Here is an 11,886-nt window from a genome sequence, read left to right as displayed (position 1 = left end):
ATCACTTTTTTGTCTCTTAGAAATGCACATTTGATAGTAGCTTGAGTTAGGATGCAGAGGTAAATTTTTGTTCATTATTAAAATCAGTAACATCTGTAAAAATTGTAGCAACCTCAGTTTTATATGGTTAAATTTATTCTGACCAAGGTTTTTTTTTATTTTTATTAATTAAGCATTGGTCTCCAATTGTAGCATACATTTAAATCATGATAAACACAGTTAAAACCACACATATACCTGTGCAGTGAGTGTTACTACAGTAAATCCATGGTAAATGATGGCGGTGTAGATTGCTTGCGTGACCGAGTAAACGCATCTGCTCTAGTGAGCTCGCGCGGCGCGGCAGTTTGAACTTTGATCCGAGCGGATAAATGGTCCGTGTGGCACGCTTCAAATGAGTCGCGCTGTTTCGTTCTGCTTTTGGCGCATAAACATTATATCGAACATTTATCGAACTCTTCATATCGTTTTATCGAGGAAAATTATATCGCGATAATTATCGTTATCGAATTATCGCCCAGCCCTCCGTACAAGTCATTATAATCCATAATTATGTCCCCACTGGATGAAACGAATGCCTCGTTTATAATGGGTTTTAATGTTTTTGTCTCGTCGCTCCGGCCGGGACACACCATCACAGTATGGTAAGGGGCATAACATTTCCGTCACACGCTTGAGGTATTCGGCCAATCACAATGCACTAGATAGCTGGCCAATCAGAGCACACCTCGCTTTTCAGACCGATGAGCTTTGTAAAAATCGATGCGTTTCAGAATGGCGGGGCATAGAGGAGAAACAATAATGTACAGTATGTGGAAAATAATGTGTTTTTTGAACCTTAAACCGCATAAACACATTTAATTACACCAAATACACAAAATAATGTTCTTTTTAGCAACATCATGACCCCTTTAATAAAAGTCAAATTTATAATCACAATTAGAAAAAATGTAGTTTGTCTTTCTTAAATTGTCTTTAGTTATAGTTTTTACTAAAACTTCTATAGCACATAGACGTGATGATTGTTAAAATGTAGGCCTAAACAAGCTGTACTCAATGAATTGAAGACTTCTGAACATGTTTATCTATAGTTTTTCATCTAAAAAGGTCATTTGGCTCCTAAAGGTTTCTGTTTAGGAGCCAAAGACTGAAAGCCCTATGATGTGGTGCCTATAAACATGTTTAAAAACGAATGTAATATAATATATGTAACTTTACGTTCCATTACTTTGAGGAGCGGTTGTGTCTGGATTGAAGAATAGCCCTAGGATTGGTCTTTGTAATCTTGTTTGATGTTAATCATCACAGTTGCTTTTATCTATTACCTCTGTGAGCATTTGGAATGGAACAAACACTTTTCAGATGATGATATCTACAGTGTTTCATTAGTAAAGAATGTAGGTGACCTTAAACCGATGGCCTGTTTCAATTTTTCAGTGTGATGACATGGTGTACTGTAATGAAATAAAGGCTAAGTGGGCAGCGAAAACTGACATGGTAGTTCCAGTCGGAATATTTTCTGCGCCGTTACTTGTTACTGCCCTCTGAAGCAAATCTGTCTGCATTTAAAGTGCGACTTGAACTCTGTATGTCTGAGGCCAAAAGTTTGTTCCCAGAACACTGCAAACATTGGGCCCAAAATGTGAACCTACAAAACACCTGGTTGACCTTTCTGCCACAGATCTACATCAAATCCAAAGAAGCTCTCTAAATTCTTTATATTTATTAGAACTTTTCTTTGTATAACTGCAAATGTCAGTGGAAAAATATGACTGTTCGGCCAAATATTTTAAACATGGCAACAACTATGGAAAACTTTTTGTAGGCAAAAGTGTGGTGACCCAGTAGCGCACAACAAAACGAAATCTCCACAACATAACGATATCGCCATAACACAACGCATAGGACTAATTTTGTTGTGTTGTGGCTTGTTTCTTTTGTGTTGTGCTAATTTTGTTGTACTGTGGCTTGTTTCTGTTGTTGCGCTAATTTCATTGTTTTGTGGTTTGTTTCCATTGTGTTGTGCTAATTTCATTGTTTTGTGGTTTGTTTCCATTGTCGTGCTAATTTTGTTGTGTTACGACTTGTTTCCATTGTGCTGTGCTAATTTTATTGTGTTGTGGCTTGTTTCCATTGTGTTGTGGAGATTTCGTTGTGTGGTGCACTACTGGGCCATCGTACAAAAGCTACCAGATAAAGCCCTTTAAGGTCAACATGTAAAAACATTCATAACAATTTTATTTGCATACTGTGATGCATTTTTGAGTGAGACAGGATATTCAAATTGGATTGTGAAATGTCAATAGCCAGCTATCCATGGTTAAGTGGCCTTGATTACATAGGAGAAAATAATAAAGTATTATGTAAATAACACATAAATAAAGTTATGTGTCCGAGTGAGTTATTATATTTTGATGATAGATTTCAAAGACAAACTTTTTTTCTTCGGAGTAGTGTGCACTGAAGAGGTCTGGAGAAAGACCACAATTATTAAGGAAGAACTTTTTGTCACTTTTGTTTTCATGTTGACTTCAACACACAGAACCTGGGGAAAGCAGCACAACACTTAAGGACACCCAGAACTTCCTAGCAATGCTCATGTGGTGTTGTCATTTACTGAGATACTTTCTGGCTGTATTAGTAATTATTTCTCCAAATGTGCTTGCCTCTGTCCGAGCCTATAAATCCTTCACCGCTGGGGGGGTTTCAGGGAGTTTTGGTCACCACACATAAATAAACACACACACACACACACACACACACACACACACACACTTAAACACTTATTATACCCCTGCTGAAGCACCTGGGGCTTCCTGTGCCTCCCACACACCCATGTTGCTAATCTGTTGTGGCCAAATTGGGATTAAAATAAAAGTCTAGATAACTTATAAATGACAAGTTACTAATTAAAATACAAAAGATTATTTACTGTCAATTCATTCCAAAGGTTGTTTCACTTAATGCGTCAGTTGCATTTAGTTTCCTGTGCGTGTACTTCTGTTTTTGCCTGCGGTAAATGGAAGATCCATTAGTGATCCGTAGAGAGCATCACATCTACTGAAGTAGTGGAAAGTGGGCGCTATATTATAGGATTTTTCTGCCCTTTGCTCAGCACACCATATCAAATTTTCACTAGTGATGGTAGAAGAGATAATGGTTGACTGGAATGCCACCAAGCCTGAAACCACAGCCTGTATCAAGTAAAATCATTCCCCATTAAAGATGCCTTACAGCTGCTTCTAAAATAACAGGGCAAAGTATGGCACCATTGAAAGATTCTTGTGCTTTGCCCGCATAGTCACTCGACTTGAACATGTGCCCAAAGCTAGAAAAGAGGTTGAAGAAAGCTTTCAAGGCAAGCTGAAAGACGAGCAGGGAGCTATTACAAAAGGAGTCCATGAATAGAATAGGAATGACTGGCAGTAGTATTCTCATTTGTATGCTTGTCTATTCGAACTACCACACTAAATGGAGGGGGGTAGGCCCCTTTTCCTTTTTTTTTTTTTTTTTTTTTTTTCCTTTTTTTTTTTTTTTCCTTTTTTGGTCATGACTCTACCTATTATTTAATTGTACACTAGTCTGTTCTCTTTTCACTCTTGTTTGAAACTTTTTCTGTTTTAGAATACATGGTAGGCTGTTTAAAGTGTAAAAAAATCAACCTATTCAGTTAATAATGCAGTCACAGTGGTTTGAATCCTGGAAACTTAAATATTTATCTGAATTTGTCTCCATATTTCACTCCTTACAAGCTATAACATAAAAATAACAATTTTGTTTTCCTTTTAGGGAGCATAGTAAATTAAGGAAATGGTTTGTGTACCAATATAACAAGAAGTTGTTGACCCTGGTCTTACACAGTTTGAAGGATACTGTTAGAACTGTAGAAATGTTCAGAAGAAAAGATTCTCTGTTAAAAATATGAATAAAAATATTACTTTAACTTTTGGTTGTTATTGGTGGTTGTCTTAAAGTTACCATAAAGTAAAAGGACAGTTCATGCAAAAATTGAAATTCTGTCATCATTTTTTTCATCTTCGTGTCATTTAAGACATTTGTTCATCTTGGAAACACAAATGAAGATATTTTAATGAAACCTGAGAGATGTATGTCCTTCCATTTACAGTCCATTACACCAAAACTTTGATTCAGACTGTTCATAAAGACATAGTATGAGATTGTTTAACACAAGAACTTGTGTGGCTGTTTAAAGAGAGATTCTGTTACTTTAAGTGATCAGACTTGCGATTCTCACCTGGCAGACAATTGAACAAGCAAAGGAATCCTGTAGACTTGCATTGAAAGAGCGACTCAAACTACATCTTGAGACCAGGATGTCATAGAAGCTCTGACATGGACACTTTTGATTTGTGTCAGTAAGGCATAGCAACGATTAGTGGTTCAATGGATCACAGATTTACCGTTGATTACAGAACCGGCTTTCTGACAAGATGCACATGAAATATCGCATGCGATTTATCGTGCAGCCCTAGTTTTTGACTAGCGATACATGGCAAACAACAGCACAAATAAATGCAATAGAATAAAGAGAGCTATGAAACTAAGTTTTTCAGGTTTAGTAAGTTTTTATTCAGGTAAGAAATACTGTGCTTTCCATTTATTACTTAAAGCGAAGTACTTCTTTGATACCACAACAAATACTACTAGATTAACTAAGAAAGATTAAACATGATTAAAGAGACAAGAGAACAGCCAGTAAAAATAAGAACAAATACACAAATTACAAGCATAGAAAAATACAACAGGCTGACTGCGTTTACCTGAATGATTGTCGAGATGGGTATTTTGTCATTATTTTGTGTATGTGTCTGTTCAGAGGATTCAGAAGAGGATTCGGCTCGGTGTTCGCGCGCCATCTTAAACGCGTCAATGTGTGTGCGGCTGTGCCCGTAGAGAACAGCGCGCGAGTAACGAATCGAGTTCCCTTTCGCCTTTTCTCTCTGGAATTGTTTAAAATTCGCTTGCTTGTGTAAATACGAACAAATGATGAACTTATACTCTATTATGGTTACATTTTGCAATTAATCCGCGGATCACATGCGTTGCCGAACCGTGGGGCTTGGTCCGTACGGATCACGGATCAACTACGAGTTTAACCACTAGCAACAATAAAAAACACTCAAAACACTACATCATAATGCCATGGCATTGTGGTGGATGAGCACCACCACTTTCCTCAGAAAATGTGGAAAACTCAAAAGTTCCATCACACATCAAACTTGTCATCACACAAGCAGATGAGAATATCTCTAGAATCTGAGGTTGTGTTAATCTTTTGTCAGATCCTGTCTCCCTCTATAGGACATTCCATTGCATGAAAAGACATGTTGGTCTATAGAACTCAACGTTGATGTGTGAAGTCCTGTATATGGTTTGTATTTTTGAAGGGTTTGTAGTGAAATGGATAAAAATGAATGCACTCATGTCTTGGTTTCATCTTAAATAGGCTGTCTGAATGCAGTCTCTTGGTGAAGCTGACTTTCCTTAAGTGTGGAAAATTAATTTTCTTTCATTTGTTATGCTAGTGAGATCTCAGACTATCAACACCAGCAGAACCCCTTTGAAATTTCACAGGGGAGAATGTGTGTGTGGTAATTGCAGTTGATCCCATACTGGGCTGTGGTCCTCCAGAGGTCAGACCTCTGCTGGGAGACGTTTTCTTCCAACACTTCACCATAGTTCGGGTTATTTTCACCAGCCGTCTAGGTTGTGACACCAGTGCCATTTCCGCTGGGCTTGCTGCCGTTCTGTCCCACCCCGTCCAGTTCAGTTTATTATGGACAACTTGTTCAGCTTTATGAAAAGTAGCCTGGAAGTGCCACAGTCACATCTGAAAGTGGTTTTCTGTCCATTGCAGTGTTGCACTTTGGTCCTGCCTACCTGCTAGTTTATCATTTACTTTTAGTCCACACCTGTTTGTTATTACACTGATTACCCTCCTGACCATCTGTGCTGAACTCTTACATTCGAGGGTCTCCAATATAGCAGCCATGCTGACGTTCTTGATGATAATGAGACTCCAGATCTCCTTATTTTGCATGTTCTACCACTCTCTTTAGATTTGGTTTGACCCCTCTGCCCCTTTGGCTTCCACACCCCTGTGCAAACACTGCATCTTGTGAACCTTGAACTAGGTGCATACATATCTCTCATTACAAATGTCCACACATTCTGGCCTACTCTAAGAAAACAAAAATAACATAATTTATTTAACAATTCTTCTCCCCCGAGTTACGTCTTCCGCCATTTTGGACAGCACCCAAGAGCGTAATCGACATAATCAGCGTTGTTTATGTTCGGGGGAGAAAGTGTGCGCATGAATGTAATCTGCGTAATCAGCGTTGTTTATGCTTAGGGGAAAGCGTGCGTATGTGTTGTGATACTCTAAAATGGTGGAAGACGTAACTCGGGGGAGAAGAATTGTTGAATAAATTGTTATTTTTGTTTTATTTGTGCTCAAAAAGTATTCTCGTAGCTTCGCAAAACTGAAGTTGAGCCACTGATGTCACATGGACTGTTTTACCGATGTCCTTACTACGTTTCTGGACCTGGGAACATTACAGTTGCGTTGCGGTCTATGCAGGGTCTGAGAGCGCTCACATTTCATTAAAAATATCTTAATTCGTTTTCCGAAGATGAACGAAGGTCTTACGGATTTGGAACGACATGAGGGTGAGTAATTAATGACAGAATTTTCATTTTTGGGTGAACTATCCCTTTAATATATTTTAACGTAATTTGTTCCAGTGACAGCACAGCAGTTTTTTTTTTTTCGTTTCAGTTTTTAATTTATGGTCCTTCAGAAATCCTTCCAGTATGCTAGATTGGCGCTTAAGAAACATTTCTTATCAGTGTTAAAAAACATTAGTTTTTTAGTTGTTAAGCAGCACCTTATTTTTGTGGAAAGTCACTTTTGATCTGTCACTTGATCGTTTGATGCACTTTTAATGCATTGCTAAATAAAAGTGTCTTTTTTTTAAATTGTACTAACCTCAAACCTTTGAACAGAAGTGCATTTGCTTAAATTTTTTTAAGTAACTTGCACAATATTTACATATTTACTGAAAAAGCTTTTTTTTTTTTTGTTACTCAAAGAAATTGTTAAAAACATACATAAAAATGAAATGTAAACTAACTGGGAATCAGCTAAAATTGTGTGACATAAGTTACATAGTTATATGATTAATTATACAGCATTATAATTAATGGCTCAATTGGATATAGCACTCCAGGGTTTGAAATCCAAAATGAAGGTTCTAAAATCAAGCTTTTGAAATACTTGACATACTTCAAGCCTGCTTGTTAACTGAAGGTTTTATCTGCCTGTCGAGTTCTTACTTGGTTTGTTATGCTAGAACTTGATCAATACATAACAGCTGCTCTCCCCTCCGTCCTGCTCTCTCTCTGAGCTTGGCTGCTGTTATGTCCTGTGCATTGAGGGACTGAGGATAAATCGGACCCTGAGTACAGGAGCCTCTTTGTTCTACCTGTGCTTACCTCTTCTCCTGGCTCTCAGTTTTTTGTTGTACCTTTCTAAAGACAGAAATGTGATCTCCAGAGGCCAAGAAATCCAAAACCGCAGGTCTATATACCTTTGGCAGTGGGGAATGACATGGATGTAAATCATTGCCTTTTCATTCATGTATTGTCTGTAACTTCAGTTTTATTCTGCGCTGAGTGTTCAAAACAGAAAAGTCTTGTTGTGAGTCCTAGACCACATTTAAAAAAACACAAATTCTTACTATGTTTTGAAGTAGTTACATCATAACTAGTACATTTTTACGATTTTTAAACCACCATAGAGTGGTATTTTTTTTTCTAGAAGTTATTGACATACCACTCTGATTTATATAAGCATTTAAATCTTGCCTGTTCTCTTTGCATTTCCCAATTCTGCCATGTCTTTTTTTTTTCCCCCAAGATGACTCCCATACAGTGCTGGATCTTTGGCAAGCTCTTTGAGCAAGATTCACCGACATAATGCTGTATCGACGTCTTGCCCGTGGACATGTTTTCTCCCTGGTCTCTGCTTTTTCAGAGTGGAAGTAATTGAACCATGAAAGGGTTTTTGAAGCCACATAAAAATACATTACAGAGTACTGCCGTGAGGGGGATGCAAAGATTTTGTTTTGCAGCAAGTGGAAACCACTTTTTTTTTTTTTTTCTCCAAGATGTATGGTTAACTGCAGCTCTTTTGAAACAAACTTGTTACTTGAGCATAAAGAAAAGAGGATAAAAATGGTCACCACAGAGTCACAAATAAACAAGCTTGGAAACACAGGCTGCACATATGCTATAATAAACTCGTTCTCCTAATCATCCTGTAATGGACCAGTTTTTCAAGGGTGGGAGCACTTTATGACACACAGGAAACTATTTTCAAACAACCGCCTGCTTTCTTTTTGAAACCTCTGGTCAGAGGGTTGAGCACACTTGACCCATGAACTTCAACACCCTCTTCATCCACTGTTTTGTGGGCTCAGCCTATGACTGAGCTAAGACTTGTTTCTCTTGCAAATTCCTTTCTCAATATATCATCATTGCAGTGCCAGAGATCGAGAGAGAGAAGGAATTTCATTTAAGAAGTCCCTTCTATCCATTCTTTCATTATAATTTCATCTTTTCCTGCCTCTGGTCATTTAGTCATTCCTCAGATGATAGCACAGACACAGTCTGTTCACTGACCATTTGATGCACATTACATACACAAATGACAAAAGTTGGCTGAAATTTCCAGTTCCAATCTGGTTGGTTCTATGCAACTTCTTGAAAGTAAAGGGACACAAATTGATTCAATTTATTGAATAAAGCTATTTTTTATTTTATTTTATTTTTATTTTTATTTTTGTAAATCTATTTTAGATTAAATGGCAATGTGAACTAAAGATGGTTGATTTATGTCAGTCAAATTGCCTCTTCCTTTCTAAGTGGCAGAAGATTCATGGCCAGAATAAGCTACAGTGAGCAGCAGTGAGTGGTCTGGTTATGCGAGTCTACTACTCACATGGCTTAATTTTTTTCAAGGGGTATCAAAGCAGTGGGGTACAAAAGTAGGTCCAGACAGGTCACATGGTGCAAGACATGAGAACTTTAATTAGTCTCAAGTCTGTGGGTATATCTGTAGTATAAGTCACGCCTCAGTAGTTTCTCACAGCTGGCTGATTTTCTTTTCCTCTGGGCTCGGAGGATTATGTCAGTCGGGAAGAGCTTAAAGTCTTTACTGAAGTGGACATGAGATTATGTCAAGAAATGGTCTGAATTAATTTCTCTTTGAACCATTTAAGTCTATATGAAATCAAAATGCAGCCTATTTGCTGCAATACGCTTCCCATTTTATTGTGCACAATTCCTCAGTTCAGATTATCTCTAAAAAATGTTAGTCTTTTAACTTCCATCAAAACTACTTCTGCTTCTCAACTAGGCTGAATGAATAATGAATAATATGTGCCAACAAGCAAAAAATAAATAAAGAAATAATAGATTTTATGTTTGTTCCTATATGGAACTTTTGGAAAAATATGAAAACAAAGGTCATTACAAACACATTAAGCTTCCATAATGTGCTATACATTATTGGTTAACATTGTTTTTGGTTAACAAGTTTTATTTTTCGTTTCTCTTCTTTTTTGTCAGCAAGGATTCATTAAATTGATTAAAAGCGTCAAAATATTTTTTTATAATGTTAACAACTCATTTTTATTTTAAATAAAGGCTATTCTTTTGAACTTTCAATTCATAAAAGATTCATGAAAAAATGAGTCATGGTTTTCACAGAAAATATTAAGCAGTACAAATGTTTTCAACATTGATAATAAGAAAATGTTCTGAGCAGCAAATCAGCATATTAGAATGATTTCTGAAGAATCATGTGACACTGAAGACTGAAGTAATGGCTGCTTAAAATTTAAGGTGTATTAAACTAGATAACAGATATTTTTAAATTGTAGTAATGTTTTGCAATATTACTGTTTTTTTTTGTTTTTTTTTTTACTATTTTTGATCAAATTGCTACCTTTGGCCAGCAGTAGTGTATATTGATTTTTATGTTGTCTCTAAGGGTATGCATCTAAATCATCTAAAAAGTTTAGCAAAAAAAAAAAATAAATAAAAAAAATAAAATCATCTACTGTTGTTTGCTAAGTTATGTTTTAGAAAGGGTATGTACACGTACTCCCATCCCCTTATGTTTGTGCAGACCCCATGACAGACTGACAGGCTCCAGTCAGCCACAATGGGGCCTTTCAGTCATGATAAGGTTTGCCCCAAGGCATGGCAGAAGATTCCGCGCTGTCAATCAACTTCACACATCACTGTGTCTCATTCGTGTGGGAATCAGCCTCCACTTCAGATTTCGCTCTTGTGTTCATCATCACTCCCACTCTCCAGCTGTTCATTGGGGGCTGGTTACAGTTATTATTACACATCATTCAAGTGGAACTGGGATCGCAGGTGTGCTGTGCTGCCTGGGAGAAAGGCATTTCAGGTCGAGTCTCTCCCAGGAATGTAGCCGGGAAGGAAACACTGTTTAGATTACAGCGTCGTTAGAAAATGGAGGCCAGGCAGGGGAAAGCGGAGATGTTTTGCTTTGAGGGGTGAAGTCCTTAAACATAAACATACTACACTTGAACATTTTCCCTTCTCTGTATGGTGGAGGTGGCAGCTGAGGATATTGTTCTTGGTATAATGGATGAAAACCATTCCAAGTGGTTCTAAATGGACAGGCTAGAGAGAGAGAGGAATGAACTGTGGTCAAAACTTGGGCGGCATTCTTGGTGGTTTCAAAGGTCCCATCAGTTTAATGGGAAACATTCTAGAATATCAACATGAACACTTGAGCCTGTTGTAAATCATATCCTCCTGATTGGAAATTGCAATCATATTTCAGTGGCTGTCATACCTGCCCTCTGTGATATAATGGATCCAGATCTTGCTCCAGAACCTCCAAGGAAGTGGAACTATGTCAGACAGTGGTTGTTCACCACACTGAAAGAATGTATTTTATGTATTGTTGCCATGGTTTCCTCTTGGATCATATACTTCCAGGCGCTGGGGAATACATTAAGCCTAAATGAGCACATAGGATGTTTTTATGGTGAAATACAGAGTTCATATGAGAGCGGAGATGGAGCCTGGCATTATGAAACTATATTTTACTCCTCTCTTGAGGCAGGGTGGTTGTGTGAATGTGAAAATATGAAATGTGTTTAACTGTTTAAATTCTGTCAGTCCTGATTAGGGATGGGTATCGTTAAGGTTTTAACGGTATTACTACTCTTATCGATATTGCTTATCGATTCGGTACTTTAACGGTATTCTTATCTGTACTTTTTGTTATATATAAGAGCTGAATTAACATTGCTTTATATTCTGAAATGTAAAATAAACATTTAATGAAATGAATATAAAACATCAATTTGTAAATGCACCAGTGTGCAGGCATTTTTAGTGTTTTATACATAAGATACAGTAAGAACATGAACAAAGAAACAAAGTAAAACAAACTGACAAATACAATAAAACAAATATACAAATGAAATGAAATAAACAGTGCTGTCATTTTTCCATGAAGTTCTACTAACATTACTGTTCAGGTAAGTAATTACAAGTAATTAAGTATTACAAGTAAGTTAAGTAATTACAGTTTTCACTGTATGTATTGATAGATTAATACTTAGTAAAGCTATAACGTAATTCAGATTAAGAGCTGTGAGTGATTTTGTCTTTGCATTTTGTTGTTTGTTTAACTGATGGCACCAGCGCCAGTCTGTCACTTTAAGACAAAATATTGACACACATCGGATTTTCTCCCAACTGTTCTCCTCCACTTAAGACATAAACTGTGTTTAAGTAAATACTCTCCAAGCC

The 11,886-nt window shown here is 37.1% G+C and overlaps 1 protein-coding gene across 2 annotated transcripts in view; it reads left to right on the top strand.

Moving 5' to 3' along the window:
* The window catches only part of LOC107694116 (tyrosine-protein kinase RYK-like), a 56,776-nt gene that overhangs the window by 18,971 nt on the left and 25,919 nt on the right, over window positions 1-11,886 (top strand). The gene's annotated exons all lie outside the window — the stretch shown is intronic.

The sequence above is a fragment of the Sinocyclocheilus anshuiensis genome, unplaced genomic scaffold, assembly GCF_001515605.1.
Source record: "Sinocyclocheilus anshuiensis isolate Anshui unplaced genomic scaffold, SAMN03320099.WGS_v1.1 scaffold1530, whole genome shotgun sequence".
Taxonomy (NCBI): Eukaryota; Metazoa; Chordata; class Actinopteri; order Cypriniformes; family Cyprinidae; genus Sinocyclocheilus; species Sinocyclocheilus anshuiensis.
The sequence above is the reverse complement of the archived record's forward strand: the minus strand, read 5'-3'. Positions and strand labels throughout refer to the sequence as shown.